General features: G+C 35.8%; 1 protein-coding gene across 13 annotated transcripts in view; it reads left to right on the top strand.

The window, feature by feature from the left end:
* ZBTB20 (zinc finger and BTB domain containing 20) overlaps nucleotides 1-25,613 on the top strand; it is an 818,830-nt gene that overhangs the window by 119,290 nt on the left and 673,927 nt on the right. For all 13 annotated transcript variants that reach the window (XM_084873935.1, XM_084873937.1, XM_084873945.1 and 10 more), the window contains one exon: nucleotides 17,822-17,872. The gene's annotated coding sequence lies outside the window, so the exon portion shown is untranslated. The remainder of the gene's footprint in view (nucleotides 1-17,821; nucleotides 17,873-25,613) is intronic.

Consider the following 25,613-nt stretch of genomic DNA (forward strand, 5'->3'; position numbering starts at 1 on the left):
TGTATATATATAGGCACACACATTGTATAACATTGTGTGTGCCTATATATATAACATTGTATGTTATCTATACACACACATTGCTTTTTTAAAAATATATTTTATTGATTTTTTACAGAGAGGAAGGGAGAGAGATAGAGAGCTAGAAACATCGATGAGAGAGAAACATTGACCAGCTGCCTCTTGCACACCCCCTACCGGGGATATGCCTGGAACCAAGGTACATGCCCTTGATCGAATTCGAACCTGGGACCTTTCAGTCCGCAGACTGACGCTGTACCACTGAGCCAAACTGGTTTAGGCAACATGGCTTTTTTATTTAATTTTTTAATTTTTTTAATTTTAATTTTAATTTTTTTTATTCAATTATTATTTGTGTACATAAACCATTGCCTCTCCCTTCCATACATGCCCTCCCTCCCCAGAGTTTTGTTGTACTTATATGCATGGTTGTACTTATATGCATGTATACAAGTCCTTCGGTTGATCTCTTATCTACCCCAGATCTCCCTACCCTCCCCACTGTAATTTGACAGTCTGCTTGTTGCTTTACTGTCTCTATATCTATCTTTTGGTTCATCAGTTTAGAATGTTCTTTATCATCCATAAATGAGTGAGGTCATGTGGTGTTTCTCTTTCATTGTCTGGCTTATTTCTCTTGGCATGATGTTCTCTAATTCCATCCAGGTTGCTGCAAATTATGAGAATTCCTTCTTTTTTATGGCAGCATAATATTCCATTGTGTAGATGTACCATAGTTTTTTGATCCAATCATCTGCTGATGGGCACTTAGGCTGTTTCCAAATCCTAGCTATTGTAGATTGTGTTGCTATGAACATAGGGGTGCATATATCCTTCAACATTGCTTTTTTAATTTGCTCTTTTTTAGATCTGTTTTTTCTTTTTTTTAAAAATTAAATATATTGGGATGTCATTGGTTAGTAAAAGTATATAAGTTTCAAGTGTATAATTCTGTAATACATCATTTGTATATTGCATTATGTTTTATCATCCCAAAGCAAATCTTCTGTAACCATATGTTTGACCCCCTTTATCCATTGTTACTCCCCTGTTCCCTCTAGTAACCACCATACTGTGTGTCTATGAGTTTTTGTTTATTTTTCTCATTTGTTCATTTGTTATTTTCAGTTTTATATTTCACATATATGTGAAATCATATGGTTCTTGATTTTTTTCTGTCACTTATTTCGCTTTGTGCAATATTTTCAAGATCCATATTATTACAAATGGCAGTATTTCATCTTTTCTTATGGCTGAATAGTATCCACTGTGTGTGTGTGTGTGTGTGTGACATCTTCTCTATCCAATTATCTATTAAGGGATACTTTTATTGTTTCCATGGCTTGGCCACTATGAATAATGCTACAATGAACATAGGGTGCATATACAATATAATATCTTTGTGAATAACTGTTCTAAAGATTTTTAGATAAATACCCAGAAAAGGGGCTGATGTTTCAAACTGTATTCTCAACTTATTGAGAAATCTTCAAACCTACCAAAAAGTAAAAGCCCAAGAGCATATGATTTCACTAGTGAATTATACCTACCATTCAAAGAAGATTTAATACCAGTTCTTCTCAAACACTTTTAAAAAAAATTGAAGAGGCAATACTTCTAAACACATTTTATGAAGCCAACATAACTCTGATACCAAAACCTGGCAAAGATAACACAAAAAAAGAAAACTACAGATCAATATCTCAGATAAATACAGATGCAAAAATCCTAAAAAATGCTAGCAAATTGAATACAATAATACATTAAAAAATAATACATCATGATCAAATGTGGTTCATTCAAGGGGCACATGGATGCTTCAACATATGCAAATCAATCAGTGTAACATATCACAGTAACAAAATAAAAATCATGATCATTAATAGATGCAGGAAAACCATTTGACAAAATATTATACAACATACATTTATGATTAAAACACTAAAATGGGTACAGAAAAAAAGTACCTCAACATAATAAAGGACATATATGACAATCCCTCAGCTAATATCGTACTCAGTGGTGAAAACTGAAAACTTTTCCTCAAACATGAGGAGCAAGAGAAGAGTGCTCATTCTCACCACTATTATTCAACATAGTACTGTAAGTCCTAGCTAGAACGGTGAGGCAAGAGAAATATTTAAAGGATTTCAAACTGAGAATAAAGAAGTAAAATTGTCATTTTTTGCATCTGTGTTCTTAAAATGAGATTGTATATACTTGACCTTTCTAATGCCCTCTAGTTTTAGTATCAAGTCTGCTATCAATCGTTGATCAAGTTACTCATTTTCCATTTTTTATTGTATTGATTTTTTATGTTATACTTTTCTAGAAAATTGCCCACTTTATTCGAGTTTGTAAGTTGATTGACATTTAGTTGTTTAGTATATTCTCTTATGATATTTAATGTGTCCTCTATCTTTAGAGATTCATTCTCTTCACTCCTGAAGTATTTAATTAGTGCTTTTTTTGCTCAATATTTAAAAATTAATAATAATTTGATCAATAGAGACTTTATTATTTGGTTGAATATTGGCAATTTCATATGGTTTAACCTAACATTTTGTTCATCTTTTTAAAAGACCAGTTTTGTGTTTTGAACAACCAATTTTGGCTCTCTGTTGTATATTCATTTTATACCACTGATTTTTCTTCTGATCTTTTTCATCCCCCGCCCCTTTTTTCTTTGCTTTATTCTGCTATTATTTTTAACTTGCTAAATTAGATTCCCAACTAATTAATTTTATAACATTTTAACATCTAATATATTCATTAAGGCCATAAAATTTCCACTAAATACCACTTTAGCTGTATCCCACAGGTTTTAATATATATGTCTTTATTGTTCTTTATTGTTGTGTGTCTTTATTTAATATTCCCATTATGATTTTTCTTCGATTCATGGATTATTTATAACTTTTTTGTTGTTGTTTTTTACTTTCCATATATATATGGATTTAAAATCTAATTTGTGTCCTAATTTTTTATCTTATTGCATTGTAATCAGATAACATGTTTTGTATTAAATAAATTTTTTGATGTCTGTTGATACTTCTTTTAATGAATCTATAATGTTGAATTTTATAAATTCTACATTAGAGTTGGAAAGAACATGCAATTCTTGAGATGAAAGTTCCTATATGTCAGTTAGTTCAAAATTATTAATTATATTGAATATTCTGTATCTTGACTAATTTTTTAGTAAAAGTTGAAGTATCTTCTGAAGATGCTGTTGAAGTATCTTCTGCTTCATGATTTACTCCTTCACTTTATTTATTGTTCTGCTGGAATTTTACCTTCTCAGGAAAATTTTCTGTCAACATTCCATCTAAATTTTCTGCTTCTTCATATCATCACCCTCTTTTCCCTTATCCTGCTTTTTCTGTTTGACATTTATTAGTACTGGACATTATATTTTTATATGTGTGTGTATGTTCATTCTCTTCCTAACTAGAACATAAACTTGCTGAAGACAGGAACTCTGTTTATTTACTACTGTATCTTCTGGGTCTAAAATAGTACCTACCTAAACAGGCACTTAATATGTAGTTATTGAATGAATGAACAAAATAATTGCAATTTTTAGTTGAAGGAGGTTGTTTTCTATGAGAGTTTTGTGGGTTCTTCCAAAGTGATTTAGCATTTCTTTTTGTCCTGTGACCCAATCTTTGTCCATAAGAATTTAAGGAAATCCTGATTGTTTTTGTGTTAAATTTTAAACTTGGATTTTCTATTCCCAAAATGAATGTAGGGAATAGAATGCTGTAAATGCTGATTTATAAGGTGCCCATAGAATATATCTGGGTTTCTTATTTTTGTGTGTGACTTTTTACCACCCTGAACCCTAAGAATAATTTAGTTTTTATACTACTTCTCCATGCTAGAATTTTTCTCTCTTAATATCATGGATAGGGCATCCATTAATAAGCATGTCTCAGTTGTAGCTCCACCCATCTTTCTGGCTTTAGGTATTGTCTGCTAATATTCTATACATCACTCCAAATATCAAGGTATTCACGAGTGCAATGTCCTAGGGCTCAACAAGTCTTCAGCCCCAACCTTGACTCTAGATTGAAGTTCTCTCTTTCCTGACACTCAGAAATACTCCTTTCCAGCTTTCATTCTAACTTGGTTCATTGAGTTATCTCAAATTCTGAGTATTTGAAATGAAAAAGATAAAATCTGCCAAATTTACTGCAATTATTAGCATTTCATAATAACTTGTCTTTATTTCTAGGAGGTCGTCCATTGGATTTTTATAGTTTATTTACAGCACGGCAATCTCCTTGTAGACGATGCACAATAAGTATGTTAATGTATTTAGTACTTGATTTGGATTATACAGGCCTAATTTTTCAATAGCTGATATACTTCTGTGCTGTCATATTAACATTCACAAGTTATTTTTTCAAAGAAAATATCTTTTTAATTAACAGTTCACATCATGCAGTCAGTCTCTCTCTCTCTCTCTCTCTCTCTCTCTCTCTCTCTCTCTCTCTCTCTCTGTGTGTGTGTGTGTGTGTGTGTGTGTGTATGTGTCTGTATGTGTGGTATGAAGGAAGGAGAAGGAGAGAAAGAGAAAGGTTGAGAGCTTAGGTGGAGAGACTATTATAGAGAAAAAGATAGTTTAGGAAAGAAGGAGAGATTTTTTTAAAAAAAAAAAATAATACTGGTTTTATTTCTTTTCTTCTTTAAAATATATTTTATTGATTTTTTACAGAGAGGAAAAGAGAGGGATAGAGAGTTAGGAACATCGATGAGAGAGAATCATCAATCAGCTGCCTCTTGCACACCCCCTCCTGGGGATATGCCTGCAACCAAGGTACATGCCCTTGGCCAGAATCGAACCTGGGACCTTTCAGTTCGTAAGCCGAAGCTCTATCCACCGAGCCAAACCAGTTTCGTAAGGGTTGATGAGAAAAGTTAGAAAATGGAAGCAAGTTATGGAGGACTTTGAAAACTAAGCATGTAAGATTCCATATCAAGATTAGAATCATTATAAGAAATAAGATAATAACTAGTTGATTTCCAAATATTTGTTTTAATGTGGTTTGTGGGATGATTTAGAGACAGAAGGAGCTGAGGATGGTATTTTATTCCAGGCATACTTTCAATTTTAACCAGGTTCTCATTTCCAGCTGGCTTAGCTGCATTGGAATCAATTACTCTGTAGAAGTCCCTGGGTCTAATGAAGAAAAATTTCTCAGTTCTTTACTGTTATGAACTCTTCTTAAAAAATTATTTATTTATTTATTTGTTTGTTTGTTTGTTTGTTTTTTATGAAACAGGAAGGGGAGAGAAAGGGGGGAGGAGAGAGAGAAAGGGATAGTAGAGATATATTTGTTGTGCCACTTACTTATGCATTCATTGGTTAATTCTTTTTTTTAAATTTTTAAAAAATATATTTTATTGATTTTTTTTCAGAGAGGAAGGGAGAGAGAGAGTTAGAAATACCGATGAGAGAGAGTCATCGATCAGCTGCCTCTTGCATGCCCAATACTGGGGATGTGCCCGCAACCAAGGTACATGCCCTTGACCAGAATTGAACCCGGGACCTTTCAGTCCGCAGACTGATGCTCTATCCACTAAGCCAAACCAGTTTTGGCCATTGGTTAATTCTTATATTATATGTACCCTGTTTGGGTATCAAACCCACAACCTTGTCTATTGTGATAACACTCTAAACAACTGAGCTATCCAGCTAGGACTTATGAATCCTTGTATCTCCATATCTGTTTGCCTTGTGCTGTACTTTTTTTAAAAACTGGGTATTTGATGTTTAACCATGTTTCAGGACTCTCAATATTCTGCCTTATTTTGCCTTTAATGTTTGTTTCACTGGTACCTGCTTGATTGCATTTATATGTAGGAAATAATTCAAATAAAATGGAATAAATTTATCACTGAAAAAAGGATAGGAATCTTTTCTTTTTGTCTTTTTTTTTTTTTCATCCTTTGCTCTTTGTGGGATCATTCAAAATGTAAAGGTTGGTACACTAAAAGCAAACCCTGAGAAACAAATTGGTTGTTATCTCTGGGAACACTCAATCTGTCAGTGAGAAGGAAATGCCAAGACAATTTTTATGTTTTTGCAGCTTTGGCCACTGAAGCAATTTGCCTGCCCTTACTAAATATGCATTTTATTTTATATTTTAATTCACAGACTTTATTAAGACTACAAAATAAAAATCAAATAATCTGGCTTATTCCTCTCTTCACATGAATTAGGAATAAGACAGTTTCACCGTTAGGTGCTGATAAGATAACTTGGCCCATTTGTCTTGGTTGGCCATTCAAATGCATAATCATTAAATTTTATATAACATCAGAACTATTTCTCAAAAGGAAACGAGGGGTCAGCTTTTATTGTAGGGTTCCACATTTACTAAGATCATGGTATCTTATTTTTCAATATTGGCATTTAACTCTTGGAAATTTACAGTGGTAGATAACTGCCAACTTCATAGTGGTGGGTCTAGTTTTGTCAGCAACATAACCAAACTTCCTAAATGGACATGTTTGAGCAAAGGAGTATGGATGGTTCTTGTATTGTCATGAAGAGTTAGACTTGTGCTAAGTATAAAACCACATAGGACAACCCATCAACTCATTACTTATTGGAACTGGAAATGTAGTATGGTTTATAGGAATGCATATTCTGCAGCCAGATTGACTGGGAATACATCCTGGTTCTGTCACTTAGTAGAGAGATGAACTTTGGTAAATCACTTAATATCTCTGTGCCTTAGTTTACACATAAATAAAGTGGGGATAATGACACTTGATATCAAGGTACCTACCTCCTAGAGCTGTGGTCAGCAAACTGCAGCTCTTGAGCCACATGCTGCTCTTTGGCCTCTTGAGTGTGGCTCTTCCACAAAATACCATGGCCTGGGCGAGTCTATTTTGAAGAAGTGGCATTAGAAGAAATTTAAGTTTAAAAAATTTGGTTCTCAAAAGAAATTTCAATAGTTGTACTTTTGATAATTGGCTCTGTTGACTAATGAGTTTGCTGACCACTGTCCTAGAGTTTTTGTGAGGTCTAAATAAGCAAATATACATAAAAGCACTTAGTACAAAACCTGAATATAGGGAATGCTTATGTAGTTCTATCCTATCTAATAAAAGAGTAATATGGAAATTAACCATCACTCTGCTGTACCCACAAGCCACAACCACCAACCAATCAGGAGCGAGTATGCAAAATTACCCAACCAAGATGGCTTTGGCCACTGAGTAAGCAGGAGGCTTGGGTTTCCCCGGCAATGGAGGAAGCCAAGGTTTTTGCACACCCTGGAGGGGGCTTAGGCCTCCAATCAAGGTTACAAAGTTTTAATTATAGAAGATAAATAAATCCCAACAACAATGGCGGCAGCCATGAGCTGGAGAGAGGAGGAGGCTTGAGTTGCCCCCAGTGATGGTGGAAGCCAAGTTTCTGCAGCTCTGGCCTGCCTTGGTCTCTAGAGAAGATAAATAAATCCCAGATACCAGGGCCTCTGCTTGCGTCTCTGGGGGTGTGTGGTCAGTCTGCAGTCCACCACACGCCCCCCCCCCCCCGCCTAGGCCGCTCCATGGCCCGAAGGAAACCCCACCCTGATCTGGGACACCCTTCAGGGCAAACCAGCTGGCCCCCACCCGTGCACCAGGCCTCTATCCTACCTAATAAAGGAGTAATATGCAAATTGACCATCATCCCACCCAACACACAAGATGACTGCCCCCATGTGAACACAAGATGGCCAGCACAGGAGGGCAGTTGGGAGGGACCAGGCCTGCAAGAGAGGGCAGTTGTGGGTGATCAAGCCTGTAGTTGAGGGCAGTTAGGGATGACCAGGCCGGCACAGGAGGGAAGTTGAGGGTGACTGGGCCTGCAGGGAACGGTAGTTGGGGGGGACCTAGGCCTGCAAGGGAGAGCATTGGTGGAGGATGGGGGGGGGGAAGAGAGACCAGGCCTGCAGGGGAGGGCAGTTAGGGGCTATCAGGCTGGCAGGGGAGTGGTTAGGGGATGATCAGGCTGGCAGGCAGAAGTGGTTAGGAGCAATCAGGAAGGCAGGCAGGCGAGCAGTTGGGAGCCAGCAGTCCTGGATTGTGAGAGGGATGTCCAACTGCACGTTTAGGCTCGATCACACCAGTATCGGGCCTATACTGCCAGTTGGACATTCCTGGAGAGGTTCCAGATTAGAGAGGGTGCAGACTGGGCTGAGGGACACTCCCCCCCTCCCCACATGAATTTCATGAATTGGGATTCTAGTTATCTGATAATCCTTAGAAGTAAAGAGGAAAGTTAAGAAGCTTTCTCTGTGACATTGCCTTCTCTGAGAGTTACAAAAGTATAATAAAATTGTTGCCACTTTTCAAATGTGGAATGATTTGAAAACAGCACTATTTTGTTTTAAAGCTCTAAGTACTTACAATGCAATTGTCCTAAAAGGAGACTTACATTTAACCTTTTAGCAAGACTACATTAAGCAGAATTGTTTTTACACTTCCCTTTCACAAAGGATATATGCACACCTATGTTCATAGAAGCAGAATTTACAATAGTAAGATTTGGAACTAGCCTAATGGTTCATCAGCAGATGAGTGGAGTAGAAAATGTACTATATCTACACAATGGAATACTATGTTGCTATAAAAAGAAGGAATTCTTACCATTTGCAACAGCATGGATGGAACTGGAGAGCATTATGTTAAGTGAAGTAAGCCAGTCAAAGAAAGATAAATATCACATGATCTTGAACAACATAAATTGATGAACAAAAATAGAACCAGAGACATTGAAGCATAGAACAGACCGTCCAACCTATGAGGAAGACATAGAAGTATTGAACCAACTAGTACACCTTAGGTTTTTAGTTAAAATGTTCAAAACATTATTCACCAAAATTTTTAATTAACCTGTATTCTCTAAATGGTCGTTCCAAAAACATTACTCTGTCAATTTATGTGGTTTCTCTTATAATAGTATGCTTACTATAAATTTACCCAAAACTTTATGTTAAATTGCATCAAGTACAATCAATATGTTAGCTGAACTTGTTTTTGGTCCAGGAGAAATGGTGATTTTTGTCTACTGTTCATTCTTTCTTTTAGTCCTTCTAGTTTCAGATTTATTAACATTATCCATAATTTAATAATTGTATTTTTCTTATGATATGCTTAGGAGTAAGAGCATTCTCTAAATGTTCATTCCAAAAACATTACTCTGTCAATTTCATTAATATAATTTAGTACAGAGTATTTAAACTCATTCTGTTCAAAGGTATTGTGGAATAAAATATCTGAAAAAGAACAATGAAACATTGCCATGAGTGAATTTCTAAAAATTTATCTTTATTGTTGAAAGTATTATAGATGTCCCTTTTATCCCCCATTCACCCCTGCTCATTCCTACCCACAGGCCTTCAGCATACTGTTGTCTGTGTCCCTGGATTAGGGCATGAAGGGAATTTCACAGACCTCTGAAATCTTAATGTTTTGCATTTCTTATGTACTTGCCCAACTGTGTAAATTCACATTTACTTTGGTGTGTTTTTTTTAAAAATTATTTTTACTAAAACATTTTTATAGAATATTTAAGAGTAATTGTTTTATGGATCCTTAGCAAAAATATACATTCCAGGCCCCAAAACTTTGAAGTTTTAGTTGAAGAAGATTAAGTAAATAATTTACAAATACATTCTGTTTACCTGTTTGTTTGTTTTTTAATTTTTATTAAGCCGGTTGGACTATTAAGCCTTTTTTAGTGACTTTTTATTTATTTATTTATTTGTTGGTGTGTTGGTTTTTAAGAATTTACTTAAGACATTCTGCTATTGGAAAATAATAATAAACAGGGTAAAGCTGCACCGTGATAAAAGTATGGGCTTGGCTTTCTTTTAAAGAGACAAATGAGGAAAAAAAAGAAATTGATTGGATTTTTGGGTTAAATGCAGTATTTAGTACATAATCTTTCTGAACTTTTTTTTCTCTGTTTGGAAGGGAAACTGAAATACCTAACATCAAGTATAATTGAGTCAAGCGAATGGTCTTTTGTTGTTGCCCTAAAGCTCTGCCCAGTGGAATTTGATTTGATTTTAAATGGCTTTAGTATGGGGTTTAGCCAGGTCACTCTTACAGATTCTTGGAGGATGTCTGCCATAGAACATGTTCGATTTCTCTGGTGTTTTAAAAACTATAATAATATCCAAAGCCAGAACGGATACCTCCACTAGAACTAAATTAGTCTTTTCCAGACTTAGAGGGAATGCATCTTGTTCTCTTAACCATCTATACTTTTTATTTAATAAAGAAGACTTCATTTTATTTAATGATTGATAGAGAAGAAACAGTATTAAGGAGTTTCAATTTATTTTGTCCTAATGTGTCATTTGTTTACTTTGAATTTTTACTTACTTGAAATTATATTTTTCCTACTTTCAAAACTGATTTGATATAGCTTCATCTGTTCTTTCTTATGGGATATTTTGTTTGTCTCTTTATAATCATCCTACTATGTTTTATGTGGTTTACTATAAATATTACCCAAAACTTTATGTTTTCTACATTCTAGGTTGTAGAAATATATTTTATTGATTTTTTACAGAGAGGAAGAGAGAGGGACAGAGAGTTAGAAACATCGATGAGAGAGAATCATTGATCAGCTGCCTCTTGCACACCCCCTACTGGGGATGTGCTCGCAACCAAGGTCCATACCCTTGACCAGAATCGAACCCGGGACCCTTCAGTCCACAGGCTGACGCTCTATCCACTGAGCCAAACCGGCTTCGGTTAGGTTGTGGCTTTAAAAAAAATTAATTGAAATTAACTTTTTAGGAATCTGATAAATACCATTATAGGTAGTTGACTTTTTAAAAAATTATAAACCTTGTTATTTTTTCTTCTTATTATTATTTTAAAATTGATATTTGGAGAGACGAAGGAGAGAAGCATTTATGTGTGAGAGAAACATCCATCTGCCACCTTCACATGCTCCCTGACCAGAGATTGAACCCACAACCTGGGTATGTGCCCTGACTGGGAATCACGCCCACCACCTTAGTGGTATTCTGGATGAAGCTCCAACAGCAGGACACTACTGCCAGGGTTCTTTTTCTTTTCTTGTTGTTCTCTTTCTTTATTCCATCTTCTTTATTTAAAGTTTAACCTATGCAGCTAATAAAGGTGGCTTTTCCAGAAATAGGGACATATAACATTTTCAACATTGGCTTTCTTTTTTTTTCCTTTTTAAAAAAAATATATTTTATTAATTTTTTACAGAGAGGAGGAGAGAGGGATAGAGAGCTAGAAATGTCAGTGAGAGAGAAACATCGACCAGCTGCCTCTTGCACGCTCTACCACTGAGCCAAACCAGTTTCGGCATCAACATTGGCTTTCTTAACATTTAGGAAATCTAATAATATGTCATCTTTCTTTTTTTTTGTTCCTTCTGAAACATAGAGCAAGTGTCTTGTTTTAGTGTTTGTTTTTTATTTTTATTTTTTATTTTTTGTAAAAGTGTGGCTCAGTTGCTTGGAGCATTGTCTCCATCAAAAGATTGCAGGTGTGATTCCTGATTAGAGCACATACCTAGGTTTTGGGTTCGATTTCTGGTTGGGGCACATACAGAAGGCAACCAATTGATGTTTCTCACATCGATGTTTCTCTCTAAATTCAATAAAAATATATCCTTGAGTGAGGATTAAAAACAACAACAAGGTGCCGAAACCGGTTTGGCTCAGTGGATAGAGCATCGGCCTGCGGACTGAAGGGTCCTAGGTTCCTTTCTGGTCAGGGGCATGTACCTTGATTGCAGGCACATCCCCAGTAGGGGGTGTGCAAGAGGCAGCTGATGGATGATTCTCTCTCATCCATGTTTCTGACTCTCTATCCCTCTCTCTTCCTCTCTGCAAAAAAATCAATAAAATATATTAAAAAAAAACAACCACCACCACCAACAAGGTAATTTGGGTTTATTGTAGAAACTTTAAAAAGGAATTGTAAGAAGAAAGATATCTTCCATAACCTTAGTGTCTGAGATTGTTATCAGGAATAATTTACTCTATACGTCATTACATGCTTTTACTAATACATACATATTTTTCTAATACATACGTACACACACATGCATGTAGCTCTGCATTTATATATACATATGACCAAACATTATCACAGTCTCTCTCTCTTTTCCCATATATTAAATATTAAAATTGGTATCTTATTATCAGTTTATAACCTGCTTTTTAAGTTTAATGACATATTGTATATTTTCAGTTACCATATTTTATGAAAGTTTATCATTATTTCACATATAATTTATTTAACCAGCTCTCTACTATGGAATTTTTTAAGTTATCTTAATTTGCATTTCTTTCATTGGCATTACAAATTAACATTTTATATATATCTTAGCTTTTGATTCTTCTATTATGAAGTGCATATTCATTTGAAAAAATATTTTTTTCATTTATTTATAGGTAAAGGTTATTAAACCTATGAATATTATATACATTAAAATATTTTTATTTGTTGTTGGCTCCTTAATTTTTTTGAAGATATTTTTGGACTTGTAAACATTTTTATTTTCAGTAAATTTATAAATCTTCTTGCTTATGTATATACTACTGCATGTGCCTCAAAAGGTCCTTTCTTCTTGGAGTATAGAAAATTATATACATATTTTTTCTTAAAGCTCTTGAGCTTTACTTATTATATTAAAATATACTAACCCAATTTATATTGGGATTTCTGGTAAGAGATAGGGAACAAAAATCCCCGCCCCCCCCCCCCCCCAACATAAATTAGTCGATTATCTCAAGATTGTGGAAATGCTACCTCAACCTAAGCCCCTATGGGCTGTTCTAATTATTTGTCTCTTCTACTGCTAATATTATAGTCATATATAATTCAATCTTTGTTAAAAACTAACCTTGTTCACTATTCCTTTGTTATACTTAACAAAACCTAACACTCGAGATTATTTTCTGTTATAATCTCCTATTTTGCTGTATTTTTAAAAATTTTAGAGCATCAGAACTACTAAAGATCATTTTGGTTCAATTCAGTTCAATCAAGATGTATTGAATGTTTGCTTTATCTGAGACACTGTGCTTGTAATAGGAACACATAAATACACCAGACACCTGTGTAGTAGACTCCTCTGATTGAGTCAGATGGAGCATGTAATGGTCAAGTAGTGGACTAATACTGAAAACTTCATTTTTTTCTGATTCTTCCTTATTACTTTCTTTAACCTATGATTTACTGGCTGTAGCTATTTTATATGAATTTTTTCATTTTTGCTTTCTTTTTAATCCATAAATGATTAATTATTAAGCAACTTTGATTTAACAGAATTAAATTGACTCAAGCATATTAAATATGGTTACTTTTTCATGTTTATATAATAGTAGTCTATTTACTTTTTTCTCATTAATGAACTGGTAATGTGTAATTCTATTTTTAGTTCTATAAATGTTTACTGAATTCTTGCTAGACACTACTTAAGGAGTTGTAGGAAAATAAAATAGAATTTCTGACAAATTTATAATCTAGTGGGGGAATTTAACATTTATAAAAATAATAACAACATAAAACAATAGTTATTGAGAGTACTGTTTGTTGTGTGCTAGCCATGTTATGAGAAAGGTAATATATATTTTGTTTAATCCTTGTAAGAGCCTATATAGTCTACGAGATATTTTTTAACTGTATCCCTCATTTTTCTGAGGCCTTTTCTTATTGTTATCTCCTCTGAGAAGCTTTCCTGTTCAAACCCATTTAAAATACCAGCCCATGTAACTCTCAATGCTGTTACCTTATTTTGTTTGTCTTCATAGTACTAATTATATAAAACTAGAGGCTGGTGCGTGAAATTTGTGCACTGCAGGGGGTGTCCCTTAGCCTGGTCTACTCCTTCTCACAATCTGGAATCCCTCGGGGGATGTATCAGTGTGCCAAGCGGCAGGCAGCCAGTACTGGGGCTGGACACTGCACTGCTCATGCTCATCCCTGCCTGTTGCACCTGCCGCTGCCACTCTGTAGTGCTGCCATGGGGTCAGGAGAAGCTCCCGCCACTGCAGCTGTGCTCGCCAGCCGTGAGACTGCCTTGGCTGAGTGTGCTTCCCCTATGGGAGTGCACTAACCACCAGTGGACAGCTCCTGCCTTGAGTGTCTGCCCCCTGGTGGTCAGTGCACATCATAGCAACTAGTCGACCCATCATTCCAGTTGTTCCGTTATAATGGTTGCTTAAACTTTTATATACTAGAGGCCAGGTGCATGAGATTCATGCACGGAGGGGGCGGGGGGTGTCCCTTAGCCCAGCCTGCACCCTCTCTAATCTGGGACCCCTCGAAGAATATCCGACTGCCTGTTTAGACCTGATCCCATCACCCCTCTGCCAGCCTGATTGACGCCTAACTGCTCCCCTGTGAGCCTGTTTGCCCCTAACTGCCCTCCCCCACAGGCCTGGTCCCCTCCAACTGCTCTCTCCTGCAGGCCTGGGTCCTGCCCAACTGCCCTTCCCTACAGGCCCGGTCACCCCCAACTTTTCTACTCTGCCAGCCTGGTCACCTCTAACTGCCCTCCCCTGCAGGTTTGATTGCCCCCAATTGCCCTCCCTTGCAGGCATGGTCCCTCTCAACTGCCCTCCCCTGCTGGCCATCTTGTGGTGGCCATCTTGTGTCAACATGGGGGCAGGATCTTTGACCACATGGAGGCAACCATCTTGTGTGTTGGAGGGATGATCAATCTGCATATTACTCTTTTATTAGATAGGATAGTGGTCTAGTGCATGGGTGGGGCAGGCTGGTTTGCCCTGAAGAGTGTCCCAGATCAGGGTGGGTTCCCTTGGGGTATGGGGCGTCCTGGGTGAGGAGCCTATGGTGGTTTGCAGGCTGGCCCATCCCCTGATGACCCAAGCAGAGGCCCTGGTATCTGGGATTTATGTATCTTCTACAATTGCAACTTTGTAGGCTGGAGTGGAGCCAAGCCTTCTGCTTGCTCTATGGCTGCAGCCATTTCTGTTGTAATTTGTTTACCTTCTATAATTGAAGCTTTGTACCCTTAAGTGGAGGCCTAGGCTGGCAAGGGCAGGTTGAAAGCCTGGCTTCCTCTGTTGCCTGGAAAACCCAAACCTCCCTCCTGCTCTCTGTGGCTGTAGCCATCTTGGTTGGGTTTATTTGCATATTCGCTTTGATTGGCTGGTGGGCGTGGCTGGTGGATGTATGGTCAATTTATATATCAATCTTTTATTAGATAGGACTAGAGGCTCAGTGCATGAAATTCATGCATAGGTGTGCGCGCACGCGCGCTCTTGTGTGTGTGTGTGTGTGTGTGTGTGTGTGTGTCCCTCAGCCCAGCTGCCTTTACCCTCTCCAGTCTGGGACATCCCTCTCACAATCCAGGACTGCTGGCTCCCCCAACTGCCCTCCCCTGCAGGCCTGGTTGCCCCTAGCTGCGCTCCCCTCAAGGCCTGGTCCCCCCCAACTGCTCTCCCCTGCTGGCCTGATCGCTCACAACTGCCCTCCCTTGCAGGTCTGGTTCCCCCGCACCTGCCTTCCTTTGCCAGCCTGGTCACCCCTAACTACCCTCCCATGCAGGCCTGCTTTCTCCCAACTGCCCTCCTCTGCCGGCCTGTTCACCCCTAACTGCCTCCCCCTCCCCACCCCGGCCACTGGCCTGATCGCCTACAACTGTCCTCCTTTGCAGGCCTGGTCTCCCCCAACTGCCCTCTCCTGCTGGCCTGGCCCTTCCCAACTGCCCTCTCCTGCTGGCCTGGTCACCCACAACTGCCTTCCCCTGCCAGCCATCCTGTGGTGGCCATCTTGTGTCCACAAGGGGTGGCCATTTTTGACCATATGGGGGTGGCCATCTTGTGTGTTGGAGTGATGGTCAATTTGCACATTACTCGTTTATTAGATAGTGTGTGTGTGCGTGTGTGTATATTATATATATATATATATATATATATATGCCTTAACATTGTATTTGCTTGATTGTTTCACTGCTAGAATGAATATTGTGTAGAAGACTATAAACATTGGATTGTAGCAATTTGGGATTGCAAAGGGCAAAGTTTAATTTAGTTCATAACATTTCACTTCCTTAAGTATAAATTTCTTCATCTGTAAATGAGTGTGGACTTAGTGCCTATTTCATAGGTTGGTCAGGCTGTTCATTCTTTTATTCAATTAATATTCGTTGATCTCCTACTCTGTGGCAGACACCATTTATGAAAATGGGTAATACAGTGAAAAAGATAATACTGACCTCATGACACTTTCATTCTAGTGGGAGAAACAGACAATAAATAAATAAAAATTAATTTTATAATATATTATGTAGTAGCCAAATTAATTTTCTCTCAAGTGTCCTTCCTTACTTCATCCCTACAATCTGAACATTTTTTCCCCATTCCTATTATAGTTATCTTCTGTTTATTCATGAATAATGGTTCTTATCTCAGTCCTTCTAAGAAATTCTAATTTTCAGTGCCTCTTCTATAGTTTTGTGTTGAGAGTAAGTGTGATATTACTCACATAGCCTGAATATTATAGGACCAGCACCTTCCTTTTCTGGACCCTGTTTATATCTATCAATACATCCTAAACTGAGGATTCTTTTGATTTACTGGTGTGGTTTATTTGATTATTTGTTTTCCTTTTGTAAAGTATTGTTTATGCATATTAAAGGTCCCATCAATTAAAATGCAGGTTTGGATCACGTTCCAAGGACATATACTATCAAACTCAATTTTTAATAGAAGAATTACTTCTAGTTAAATTTTTTCAAGTTCGAAATCACTGAATTGGCTTCATAGGCACCTCAACATCCTATCCTGCCTGCTTCACTGCTCTCGGTCCCAGCTTTGATTCTATACTATCCATTTATTTGACATCCCTCCCTCCAAATCTGGGTGGTATATTACTATTACCTTTGCTTTCTAGAACAGGAAACATGATGCCATGTTCTCACGTCCATGCATTAGGTGCTTTAGACCAGTTCCAGCTGTTTTGAACATGTTACCCTCTGCTCCCTATTTATTTCCACCCACTTACTTTATTTTCTTTCTGGATTAGCTTAATTATGCACATCTCTCCAACTTCACTCACTATTTTGAGGATAGGGCCTGGGTCTTACTTGTATACTTCCTAACTCACCAGTGCTTATTCCAGTATATTGTGTATAGTAGACAAGAGAGTCTTTGCAAACTCTGTGATAATTAAGAATAAACAAACAAATGGGGTAAAGACCATTTGGAATTAGCTTTTTAAATTATAGAAATATAAATGTAGCCGAAACCGGTTTGGCTCAGTGGATAGAGCATTGGTCTTCAGACTGGAAGGTCCCAGGTTCGATTCCCGTCAAGGGCATGTACATTGGTTGCAGGCACATCCCTGGTGGGGGGTGGGCAGGAGGCAGCTGGTCAATGTTTCTCTCTGATCAATGTTTCTAGCTCTCTATCCCTTGCCCCTTCTCTCTGTAAAAAATCAATAAAATATATTTTAAAAAAAGAAATATAAATGTAAAGCCTTTATTTGTGTAAACTAAGAAATCTTTTAGTAATACTATAATAAATAACCTATTTTCCATATAAACTCCATATATAGTGGCTTACATTATATATTCGTACCATATTTTACTGAGTACTTGTTCTGCACAAACACAAATGAACATGTTAGCCTATTTTATAAAAACTATTGATATTACTTGACATGTACAAACTTAGCTATCTACTTTTTATAATTAGTAATATAGATATTATGAAAAGCTAAATTGTCTCCTTAGCAGAATTCTAATTTTGAGTTTTTCTTTTTACAGTCACACAAAAGAAGTGGTAAGACTTGCCTCTTGAGACATTGAAGGCTAAAGGTAATGGCCAATGAGATTTTTCTTGAAAAGATTTTATCTTCTTAAAAAGTTTTATGATATTAAAGTGTTTGGGTTTATAAACTCAAGTCTTTCCTTTATTGCCCTTTAATGCATTATATGTCCTTTTCTATGTCTGCCTAAAGAATGATTGAACTTATAAGTCAAGAAAGAAAAAAGCTTGTGTTATCTGAGAATATCTCAGCCTAATTAGGTGGTGTATCCTTTCTTCCTTCTATATGGGAATGTATTATGGCCCCTCCCCTTGTTTAAATCAGTTTGGAACTCTTCCCTTGCTCTTTTCTTAACTAGGCAGATTGCCTCAAAACCAATAAGTTAGTACCTATTCCGCATCAGAAAGAGTTTTATAACTAACTCTAAAAAATAAAAATGCATTTGTTGGGAACAACAAAACTGTTCAGATGAGATTTCATGGCTACAAAAGTCCAGAATTGCAGGCAAGAAGTTTACAATCAACTTGTGTCCCTTCATTGTGTATAAAGAGCTCATAGGGATTGAAGAAGGTTTCTTAGACAAGAGGGGGCTGTAATTACTTTGCTCCTTACATGCATGGTTAGATCTTCCAGTGAGAATAACATGGTAGGGTAATTTATTATAGAAGAGTAAATCACAGATTACATTGGAGGGATGGGGTTGTGTGATCCAACCATCACTTAAACATGTGTGATAGCTTGTTTTTCATTTCTTTACACCAGTGAACACCTCAAACATTCTATTTAGCAGTGGGATATGCAAATTGTTCCAAATGTAGCAGCAGTACTTTCACCTGAATGTCAAAACTGTCAGGGAGCTTTAAATCAAATCTTTATAACATTTAAAAAAAAAAGTACCCAGCCCCAAGATTGAGGCATCAAACTAACTGCAAAAACTTGACTCCCATACTTTCAAATAGCTCTTGTATATCAACAGGGCAATGTCAAAGTTCTAATTCACCTGCTTTCTAATTTTAACCTTTTAAGGGTTTTATTTTATTTGGCTTAATTATGATATTTTCTACAAATTAATGATAAATGCCTTGATTAATAAAACCAAATGTCAGAGAAAATGACAACTTGATGAAAAATTAATACTTGGCAATATTTTAAGGTACAGAAGTACTAAAGATGTATCTTAAACTTCATACTTCATCAGCTCTTTTTGAAGGTGGGTAACTAGAATTTTTCTTGAGCCTAGGTTTTCATAACCACATGTGTAGATGCATTTTAGTAATATAATTTTCAGCTGTTGCTATTATTATTAGCTAGAATAGATATAAATGTATTCATACATTCTCTCTTCTTGACCCCATAATATTTTTTAAAATAATATTTTGATTGATTTTAGAGAGGAAGGGAGAAGGAGAGAGACAGAGAAACATCAACGATGAAAGAGATTCATTGATCTGCTGCCTACTGCACACACCCCACTGGTGATTGAGCCTGCAACCTGGGCGTGTGCCCTTGACTGGGACTGAACTCAGGATCCTTCAGTCCGCAGGCCAATGCTCTGTCCACTGAGCCAAACCAGCTAAGGCCCCATAATATTTTTTATTTCACAAAATCAAGGTAATATTTTCTATTTGCATTAGTTCTAGAGATGAAGCTATCAGAGTCTACATACTAGAAGCAACGTGTGTATATGTGTGTGTGTGTGTATGTGTGTATTTCAAGAGATCTCATGGTATGAAATGCAGTAATTGGTGATTGGATATCTTCTAGACTATTAATTTATTCATTTATGAATATTTAAGCTATTATATTTTAAAATTATTCAGTAAAATAATAAATATATACACAGAGAGAGCACAACCTTTCAAAGATAAATTGATTTTAACATGGAGATTGCTTTTTCAAAATATCTTTTTCTAACATTTTATTAAAATACCTGAATAACAATAAAGAATTGTAACTTGCTTCCCCCCCCTTTTAAATTGTTGCTTAAATTAAAAACAAACAAACAATGAAGTATAAGAAATATGACTATTTTATTTTTCTCCTTTAATTAGAGATCATGAAGTTGAGAGATTTTTAAAAACACTATTTTTTAAAAATCTTTACAAATACCAGGATGACTTTTTAATATGAATACTTAAATATTCTATTAAATGTTATTTGGAAATGTAGTATGCAGGATTACAGCCCAGGTTCTTTTTTTATTTTCATATATCACTGATAAAGCTGCCAACCAAACTCGGGAAGGCATGATGGCCTCTTCTGTGTTGTACTTTGGTTTGGTTGTTCAGGGATAAAAAGACCCACATAATATACTGTCAGTAAATGAACTCACTTTGACCATCTGTTCGTGTAATGACATGATGGTTATACCTATCAACAGACATTTTTGCCAACTAATGATAAAGTCACTTTTTTCCTGTAATACTTAACAATTTCCAGGTAGTTGTTTCAAGTATGCTACTATGCATAGTAAGATAAATAGAGGTAAGCGTTGGCAACATTCTATAAATACAATATATGCCAATCACAGGGGAAAACATTATTCAAGAGAGATTTCTAGTACTATTAAAAACTGGAGTTGGATTGTGCTGACTCCTCCGTTAACTGGCAATAGGCTTTATTGTTTTTGTGTCTCGCCTGATTCCAAGCCTCCAGTCTGTCCTGGCAAAGCTGCTAGATGAGGAGAAGCCACCAGCATTGCTGTCCTGACTGCTTACATACCTGTCATGAATAATAAATTCGTCAGCTAGTTAATCATTGCATTGTATCTGTCTCTATTCCTTCTTAGCTGATCACTGCCCAGAGGAGTGTAAGTTCCATTGTAACACAAAGCTTCTATTATGTTTCTATACTTGCATTTATTTGTATGCAAAAGCATCCATTCTTTATTTTTCATATACCAGTAATAAGACATGCCCCACTTCTTTGACAGGTCTCAAATTCGATATTAAACAAAGTGCATCCCCTAACTTCCTTTTCCCCGTTTATTCTAGTTTTTGGCCTTTCATCCATTTACTTTCATATGTGAACCAATTAACTTTTATTTATTAGTTAAAATTTAATTAAGGAAATACTAATATTTATCTCACAATCCACAGATTTATAAATTTTTAGCTGATATTATAGTTACTTGGGATAAAACTATAATTGAATGTCATACTTTCCCCAAAATGTCTATAAATAAAGAAGATAGACTGAAACAAAAAGTAATCTTGAAAAGGCTTTTGCTTTGTATTACATTTTTTGATTTTATAAACGAGGACAGTGGACACGACTTTGAATCATTAGTTTCAGGGACTTGAATTCAAGCATCAAGTATAATAATTTATACTTGATGCTTGAATTAACACATATAACAATTAGTTGGCGTTCTTTGAAGAATCTAAATCTCCTGGAAAATTAAAGTTTTAGACTCTCTTTAAAAAACACACACACAAATATTATTAAAAAATGTTCTTTAATGGACTTAAAATACTGAATTTCTAGTTTCAGTACTTAAATTAGATAATATATTCTCTCTAAATGACTTTTTAGCACCTTTGGAAACTGTATTCTCTCCTTTAAGCCTACTGTATTTTATTGTGGAGCTCAAGTGAATGAGACCTTACTAGCTTTCTAAGTTGCCTAATGTATATCTTAAGTATCAGAAGAACTATCAGTTTATTTAAGTAGGATTCATTTACCTTATTTGTTTTCTTTGGTAGCTTGTGTTTATTAATTGAATAAACTATGCTTATGAAACTCACTGATAAATAGAGCAATCAAAAGATATCAAGAGAAACCATGAACATTGTCTACCATATGTAGGGGATTTGTGTTTCTTGCCTGAATGCTGTATTTATTCTTCCTCCCTATCTACTGTTTCCTCCAATATTCAGATCTCTCTTTATATCCTTTAGTGATGACAACATGTTTTTTTATTTTTCTAATGAAGTGGGAAGCAGATTAACATGCTTTCTTCTTGGGAATTAGACTACTTATTGTAGTACTGCTCAACATATCTTTGTAATGTTCCCCACCCCTACCCACAACTAATTAGTGACTTTCAGAATTAGGGAAAATCTTGCTTGTGCAGTGGCTCTATATTCACTAGCGATCATGGAAGTGTTACTAATACACTTGTCAGTATTAAAAAAGAATTAAGTAAATAAAGGGCCAGATGGTGGAGCCCAGGACCTATGAAGAGCCCAGTATGTGTGGGCTGATCCATTGGAATGACAGAAACATATTACCTGGCTAAGTGGAACCAGAGTTTGGCTTTCACTTATAAGAAAAAGGCCATTTTTCAAATGTGTTTTCTTATGATAGAGTGACTTACATGTTCAGATCTCATTTTTACTAGTAATATTTCCCTGTACATCAAAAGCCAACAGTGTTTACATGTATCAGAAAAGTCTCTTGGAATTGGACATAGTAGCATCTAAGTACAGCAATTACCATGTGAGCATTTTTGCTGATTAAGAGAAGAATCCTGCTTTATTCTCCCACAAAAACCTATGTTATTACTATTATAATTTATTTATTACATTTTATTATAGTAATTGAATATTTGTGTCCTCCAACAGACTCTTTGGCTCATGATATAAGGAATCTGGTTATATAGGGGCTGTAGTGCATGGCCATATGAGGAAGTAATAAATATTCTTAGAGTTTTGTTATAATAAAAGCATTATAATAGTGGTTATAATAAGATTGATTTGAAGAAACTAAGAAAGCAAACTTCCCTTCTTTCCTATGATTTGTCTTTATATGTATACATATATAAACATCTTGTTTCCCACTCTAATTTCCATCTTTATTATTTTTCATCTATTTTTATTTTTAAATGTGTTTCAGATCTTTTTGGTTTCTAGGTTAAGTGGATGGATTACTGAATTACTAGGTAGATAAACTGCCTAAAAAGAGTGTACATTTAAAAAAAACTTTTCTCCCCATAATTACACAAATAATACTAGAGGATATTAGCTAAACATAGGTCTCTCACCTTGCTTCACTTCAACCATCTTTCTATCATCCAGCAAGTATTTATTGAATTTCTGCTCTATGACAGGAGCTTCCCAGGTGTTAGATATACTGTTGAACCAAAAAATACATAGTCTTTAACTTTGTGGAGCATACAGTCTAGTAGGAAAATATAATAAACACATAAACATTACACACATGGTTATATAATTAAATTAAAAAATTAAATTTTGCTGGACTTCTCAATTTTGGCAAAGTTAGGGAATTTGGTCTGCACTGGGAGAATTATCTTCAGTAACCTGCCTTTTTAATAGTAGATCACTTCTAGATTTAAAAATGCAGGCAGGCCAAATTAATTCAAATTATATTTTAAGGTACAAGTGACCTTGGGATGACAGGTGGAGCAATATTTGTTTTCAAGGTGAGTAATAAAGTGTTGTAAACTTCGGCTTACTACATATCAATATGTATTTTCAAATCTCAAATTGAAAAATCAGAGGGATAATTTCTAACATTTGTTTAATTATAATATATTTCTTTTAAATATTGTTTATTAATAGTTCTGTGAATTGGGTTGTAGGAATAGCGATGGAGGAACAGGTGATGGAAATGTATATTTATTTCTTCTCTTTGGACATGTGTGTGGAATATTTTTGTGTTTTGATCAGATTGCTCATTATGCTCTCTTTGGATGTGTGTCCTGTTTGGCCTTCCTGTTTTGCATGCTCATTCAAAGGCATACCAAGTCATTATGTTGGACTTCATCCTTGTTCAGTAAAAAGGCCATTTTCTCCATCAGCTGTCCACTTGGACATACATTCTTTTTACTCTCAAAAGGATTTTATATTCATGCAGCGTGGATTAGATGGATTTGTCAAATTACTCACAGATAATCAGTTTTTTAAAGTTATAATTTGAGCTATGACCTCTCAAACTGTGAATTATAAGGTTTGACCCTTTAGTTCACAGTTTGACACAGCAGCCATTAATTATAGTTTTTAAAGGACATTTTATTTCATTTAGAATTTGTATGATGAAAAAAGTTTGAGTATTTTCCATTTAACTTTCAAGAATAAGTGCTGAAATGTAAATATAAAAATGTGTACATTGGAATATAATTAATAGCTGGCTTACATATGCATACTATATTGAAATGTATTTATGCATATTTCTAGCAATATATTAAGTCTATTGTACATACCTACAGAAATAGAAATTTCAATATAATAACCTGTGAGTTACAAAAAGATTATACTTATTTTATATAACTCTTGCTAACAGGATGAGACAGACTTTTAAATACATTTATCATGGTGATAGAGACTTTATTACCATTTGAATCTAGTCTTTTTTCTTTTCCTTGCGCATGAATTCAGAGGTAGGTGCCTATGAAGACCCAGTGTCAAATTTTCTGAAACTAATTGTAAGCACTTTTTATTTACAAAGAACATTGAATCATGTTTAAATTTCCCAGAGTACCCTGAGATATGGATCTACTAGCTCCTTTTCCTACTAGCTTCTCTTAATATGTAATCATCCAATCTTTTAGGTAGGTAAAATTTTAGGGATTTTATTTTCCTATTGCAAAAACCAATTCTTTGAACTAAAAGTAAGGACTTATAAATACATATGGGGATTTTGAAATCTGAAAACTGTTTTCAGAGATCAATAGGCTCAGAAAAGTTCATTTTAATTTTCAAGATATGTACTGATCTCATTTTGTTTGGTAAATATATTTTTCTACCTTTTCCTATTTCTCATATTACTTATTAGCTAATACAGGATGATGCAGAATTTTTCATTTATTAAAAAAAAATTTTTTTAGAGAGAGAGAAAGAAAGAGGGGGGAAGGGAGAAAAAGAGAAACATCAATTGGTTGTTACATCCACTTACACATGCATTGGTTGTTTCTTGTTATGTTCCCTGATTGGAGATCAGGCTTGCATTCTTGGCATATCAGGACCATACTCAAACCAACTGAGCTACCTGGCCAGGACCATCATTAAAATTTTTTAAAATTTGGTCCCAATCTACTTTTTGAGCTCCTAACTTGCAAAATTTCTCTTCCACTCTTCGTATCAGGCCTCACCTCCTTTCCCTACACTCACAATTTTTTCTGCCCATACTGCACTGCTTGCTGCCTTAACACATCCTGGCCTGCCATGCTTTGTGCCTGTTTTCAATACTCATTCAACCTGTTGTGGCCTTCCTGTAACCCAGAAAAAGCCGTGTCCCTAGAGGAGGCCTAATTTATCCTCTACTACAGAATCAACACATCTTTCTTAGTGTTTCCACATTTATGAACATGAGTATAACACTTAACTCATTATGTTATAATTTTTACCTATGCCCATCTCCTTTCCCACAGGATAAGCTTCATTAGGGGAAGGAATATGCCTTCTTCATTTTTCTGTTTAGTTCAGACCATGTTCTCAATAATTTTTTTTAATTAACTGGCCTGTCAGACTTAGAGGAACTATATCCTCAGTTTCACTAAGAATTTATCTACAACACAAACATAGCAAAAAAAGGGATTCTTTAAAAATTATGTGGAGAAAACCAAGCTTGTGGCATAGGTAAACACCTGAACTTGCTGTCTAGCACAACCACTTCAAAACTACAACTAAAAGACAAAACGGACATCATCAAGAACCACAAGAAGGCTTGCTGAGTATAAATTCTACAACTAGAAAGGAAGAGAAAACCACACTGAGACTCAGAGTAGCTGCAGAAGTAAAGGCAGAAGTACGGAGGCACAAGTGTGGAGAGGGCTGGCAACTGAATACGAGGCTGGCTTTCTCAATTAGCAGGGAGACACAAGCTCCTGA

Source organism: Pipistrellus hanaki (genome assembly GCF_964339955.1).
Source record: "Pipistrellus hanaki genome assembly, chromosome: 2".
Lineage (NCBI taxonomy): Eukaryota > Metazoa > Chordata > Mammalia > Chiroptera > Vespertilionidae > Pipistrellus > Pipistrellus hanaki.